Below are 6,000 nucleotides of genomic sequence, written 5' to 3'. Positions count from 1 at the left end.
CTACACCTTCAAAAGACAAGCTTGGAAACTTAAATTCATAATTCTGCCAGATACTAAAAATCAGGGTTTCAGAGACAGTGGGTTTATGACTCATTACAATTTATAACCTATTAACTCCTTGTCCTATAACCACAGAGGTGTTAATTGCCCACTTCATTTTGAATGGTGTCTTGCAACACGTGTTAACTCCTTATGCTTAATCTGTTTCACTTTATATTTAGCTGTGACACTCTGGGTATATCTACACTGCAATAAAAGACCCACAGCACAGCTGTGGCTGGCCCAGGTCAGTTGACTCAGGCTAATTGGGCTCAGGCTGCAGGGCTAAAACTTGCAGTGTAGATGCTTTGGGCCTGGAGCTGGAGCCTGGACTTTGAATCCCCATGAGGAGGGTGGGTCTCACAGTTCAGCCTCTCGCCTGAGCCTGAACATCTACACTGCAAGTTTCAGCCCCACAAGCGTGAGTCAATTGACCTAGGTTCTGAGACTCTGTGCCATGGTTTTTTTATTGCAGTGTAGATGTATCCTCTGAGACGCTGGCTATTTTTCCCCACACTCAAAGAAGAGTTCTTTGAAGCTCAAAAGCTCTTCTTCCACCAACAGAAGTTGATTCAATAACAGCTATTACCTCACCCACCTTGTCTGTCTCATAACATGTAAAGGAACTCCTGACTGCAGGGTTGTTAACAGGCTATCTACTTCTACGTGCTAACTACCCATGCTGAACAATCTGCTTTACCTTGCATTTTGCAGTGATGCTGGGAGTTCCTTTCCCAGATCTGAAGAAGAGCTCTGTTTGGCTCAAAAGCTTGTTCCTCTCATCAACAAACATTGGTCCTGTAAAAGATATTACCTCACCCACCTTGTCTCTCTGACAAAATGTTGTCAGAATAATGAAGTCACACTGCCAAAGTCAGAAACACTTGTCTCCCAATTCATTTCACCTTGCTTCTTTGCATGCATTCCTGAAGATTTAGATTTTAGGCCCAGCCTTCAAAGTTACTTGAAGACAATCATTTCTGGCAGTTCTGTGCTTCCCCACATTCAAGCATATTACCCGTTTTAGCACCTGTGTCTGCTTAATCGCCCCATTTAATATTCTGTGTCTGTTTGTAACTACAATTTTCCATACAGCAGCAGCCCAACGCAGTACTTCATTTCATCTTTTTGCTGAAACTAGAGTTGGTCTTTTCCACAAACTTCCTGATATCCCGCTAAATCTTCATTCTCATTGAAGACACATGGCAGTTTTTTTCCCCAGGTGCTATCTCTACCAAGACTAGATGTATTCTAGATATCAGACATTTTCTCTCTCTCTCTCTCATATCCCCAAAAGCAGGATAGTCATTCCACTCACTAGACCAAATCCTGGTTTTAGTTACACACTAGAAATCCCACTGAAGGCAGTGGGTTTCATTGCATCATTGAGGCGTGTCAAGGTTCCTTCCCCACTCTGAACTCTAGGGTACAGATGTGAGGACCTGCGTGAAAGACCCCCTAAGTTTTTTCTTACCAGCTTAAGTTAAAAACTTCCCCAAAGTACAAACTTTGCCTTGTCCTTGAACCCTATGCTGCCACCACCAAGTGTGTTAAACAAAGAACAGGGAAAGAGCCCACTTGGAGACATCTTCCCCCAAAATATCCCCCCCAAGCCGTACACCTCCTTTTCTGGGGAAGGCTTGATAAGAATCCTCACCATTTTGTACAGGTGAGCACAGACCCAAACCCTTGGATCTTAAGAACAATGAAAAAATCAATCAGGTTCTTAAAAAGAATTTTAATTAAAGAAAAGGTAAAAGAATCACCTCTGTCAGATCAGGATGGTAAATACCTTACAGGGTACTCAGATTCAAAACATAGAGACAGGTTTCAGAGTAGCAGCCATGTTAGTCTGTATTCGCAAAAAGAAAAGGAGTACTTGTGTTAGTCTCTAAGGTGCCATAAGTACTCCTTTTCTTAAAACACAGAGAATCCCTCTAGGCAAAACCTTAAGTTACAAAAAGATACAAAAACAGGAATATACATTATATCCAGCACAGCTCAATTTACCAGCCATTTAACAAAAGGAAATCTAATGCATTACTAGCTAGATTACTTACTAACATAACAGAGTTTCTGAGACTGCATTCCTGTTCTGTTCCCGGCAAAAGCATCACACACAAACAGACCCTTTGTTTCCCCCTCTCTAGCTTCTGAAAGTATCTTATCTCCTCATTGGTCATTTTGGTCAGGTGCCAGCGAGGTTATCTTAGCTTCTTAACCCTTTACAGGTGAAAGGGTTTTGCCTCTAGTCAGGAGGTATTTTATAGCACTGTACACAGAAAGGTGGTTACCCTTCCCTTTATTTTTATGACAAGGGCAAAATGAGGTAACTCCTTTTGTTTAAGCAATGTTAAAGTTGTAAGCACATAAAACTGATAAACTAACAAACTGATAAACTATCAAACTGACAGCTGATGTCCATGCATTTTTCTTCAATTTGTGTGATTTTTTTGTATTATTTTGTTTTGTTTTTTTTAAGAAGCATAATAGCATTATCTAAGGAAACAGTGCCAGCGAGGGCATTGAATGTTTTGGCTTTGTAGCAATGTCTCACCCTTATTCATTTTAACTTTTTAGTGTCCATCAAACTCTAAAATGTGTGTTTCATTCAGTCCAGAAACTCATGTTAATATATTTATATTTACTTGTGTTTACAAAGGGGGATTATCCTTATCTGAAATATTGAATGAGTTGTCAAGCAGTTGCATACTGAATGCTGTCTGGTTATTTATTCTGTCATGTACTGAATTAACAGGCATTCCATGAGCTGAGTGAGTACAAGATGTGGCCCCAAAATGTGATACTTTATTATCCCTGTTTTATAGATAAGTTGAGTTGACCCTGATTCCACTTGCACCAGTGGAATGATTCTTTTCAGAGTCATTAAAATATGATATCTTATAGGGACAGGAGGGTCTTGTAGAGAGACTGAATTTCCTGGTGGTGTAATAAAGAGGAGGACCAGAATAGAAAAGATAAGTGAGAGTACTCCTCAAGAGGATGGAACTTTACTGAAGTGTGACTTGTGATAAACTGTCTTCTCAAAGTTTATCAGACTATTTCATCAGAACTCTGTACAAGTTTTGTCAGATTTTATAAGAGGTAGTGTTTCAAAAGTTACATTTAGAATGCTGTCCTGCTTCCATGTAAGCAATATCAGTGCTATAGTACTCAAGGAAGAGCTTTAATAGAAACAGCTAGGTTCCGACTTTGAACTTTTAGTAACTGTCTATTCCAAACCTAATAATTACTGAATAATTGCTGCTGAATTATTTTCCTCTGTCTAAATCCAGGTCATAAAACTGGCATTGATTTGAATCCCCAGCCACAGATTTGGTGACTAAATGTGCTCCTTCATTAAGACTGATTCTTTGCAATTCTGCAGCACTTCCAGTTTCTGTTCTTGTTTCCCATGCCATCATCCATTACACAATGACAATGAGGCCACTCAGTACATACGGAAGTTCCAGTAATTACCACAGATTGAGCAGAAAGACCATGTTTAGAGCATACATGGTGTCTGAGTGATCACAGTAAGAGAGAAAAAGGCTTGAGAAAGTCAGGCCATTTTCTGGAAACAATTCAGGTTCTTTGGAACATCGGGGTTACCCTCACAAACCATTGGTATGCTACAGATATTTTAATATCAAAGTCAGCCTACTACTCCCAGAAGTAAATATTCAGTTAATCATTGAGTCATTCAATGGGGCTGGTCATATGGCTGAAAGAAAGATTTTTTTACTAGAAATGCTTAGCTTACACCAATGACATCACAGATATTGGACTAATGATTAAGATTTAATTATGTGACTATTACTGGGATCTGGATGGGGATTATTTCAACAGTCCTGTAGCCCTGCACAGCCAGAGCAGACTAAACACAAGGGGGCCAAGTTCTCCCTTTTGTACAGACTTCAGTGGCACCAAAAACTAGCCCAGTAGTATATTACCCTCATATTAGAGCATGATTTTAATGTCATATTTAAAATCATCTATGTATTTCCATAGTCAAGGAACATAATGTGCATTATCTAATTTAGTACCAACTATACCTGTCCCTTCTATATAATGAAAAAATACTCTATGCTATCTCTTATTAATCATCAAGCCAGATCAGTGTGAAAGCAGCAAAACACAATATTTAGAATTCTAAACAAATTTATCCAGTTATTATTCAGGCACAGTAGCTGCTTTTCAAAGCAAATTACAGACAACGGTCCTGATTCTCATCACACTTTCACAGGTGTAAATCAGGACTAATGCCTCTGAAGTCCATGAAATTATATATTTTTCACCAAGAAGTTGAAAATGAATAGGACACTTTACCAAAAAAGAGTGTTTATTTAAAATATATAATTACAAAAAACATAGTAGGTTTTACTTATAAGAAATAAATCATGTGTATATCTTTGGAGGGTGCATACGAGTTTTAGAGCCATGGTTTATAATGATCACATTACCCACACATGGCAAAGTAGTGAGTAAGTAAAGCAGTCAGTATAATGAGTAACACTTGTAGCCTCTCAGTCTTCCTGCCTGTCTGCATTTGTGTGTGTGACCCAAGTAACACAGACACTGGTACGTTTTTTTTAAGAGGAAGAATGCCTTACTGGCTCTTTTTTACTGTTTCACTAGAACAGGTTAAAAAGAGACAAGAAATAAAAGTGGATTTGAGAAAATTATAATAGTTCTGTGCATAAAAAAGAAAATACATGAAAAAATTGCCTTAAATCAGAGTCCCCAAACTGTGGGGCACACCCCCCCAGGGGGGCATGGAGGAACGTCCAGGGGTATGTGGCAGGACCTGGTCCTGCCCCTAGCTGCATCCTCAGCCCCGCACTTGGCCCCATCCCTAGTCTTGGCGTGGCTCCACTCCCACTCCCTCCCATTCCAGGGCTGAGGCTGGGGGCATGCTGGGAGCAGAGCCACACCTGGCTGCAGACCCAGTTGCTAGTCCCCACCGCAGCTTGGCTGCGGGTCTGCTCCCACCTTGGCCCTTGGCTGCGGCCCTGCTCCCGGCCCCAGACCCACCTCCAACTGCGGCCACTGCCTTGGCCACTTTACCCCTGTCTGTGCCCCTCTCCTACAGTCACAGCCCTGCTCCTGGCCCAGGGGGGTTGGAGAGGCGGCACCCGGACAGGGGTAAACGGGCACGCAACCCTGAAAAGTTTGGGGACTGTTGCCTTAAATAGTATTCTTAGATTTGTTCACAGCTACTTTACTAAGTCCTTTGTACTTAGATACTAGTACTGTGATGGACAATATAGATACTGTATTCTCACTACATTCTGTCCCACAGCTTAGCTCTGCAATATTGGATATGTTCTATCATCCTCATAAGGAAGTTAAGAAGAAAAAAATCCTATCTTTACTAAATTGATGTCATGTTGTAAAACACACCTCTTTGTCATAGCACTCTCAGAAAATTAAAGCAAACAAAAAAATCCAACAATCCATTCATGAATAACAGCCCATCCCTGTAAGCAGAACAGGGAACTGATATTATGCTCAAAATTAGCAGCCCACAACTACATTTCAAGTAAGATGAAGAATTGACTTCCTTCGCAGATAGTATATACCTGTAAGAGTAATAAGATATGGCAAAAACTATGACAGGGGCTTTAATAAGACCACCACTTAAAATACATTATATGTACTACTATATGGTGTTGATATCTATATAAACATTGGATTTATCATGCACCTTTGATTTAAACCACCATCTGCTCACTAATGTACCTCCACTGGGATAACACTTACCTTCCTTTTGTACAGCAATTGAGATCTATAAAAGAAAAGCCCGGTATAAGAGCTAAATATTGTTAATTAAATATAAGAACTAAATATTGTTAAATCACTGCTATGCTTCAGACACTGTTAAAAAATATTAAAAAAATCAAACCTGCCACAATGACGTCCTTTTCCTTTTCTCCTTAAATGTGGAATAACCCCGCCCTC

This window comes from Dermochelys coriacea, chromosome 8 (assembly GCF_009764565.3).
Source record: "Dermochelys coriacea isolate rDerCor1 chromosome 8, rDerCor1.pri.v4, whole genome shotgun sequence".
In the NCBI taxonomy this organism is placed as follows: Eukaryota; Metazoa; Chordata; order Testudines; family Dermochelyidae; genus Dermochelys; species Dermochelys coriacea.
Note: the sequence above shows the minus strand (reverse complement) of the source record.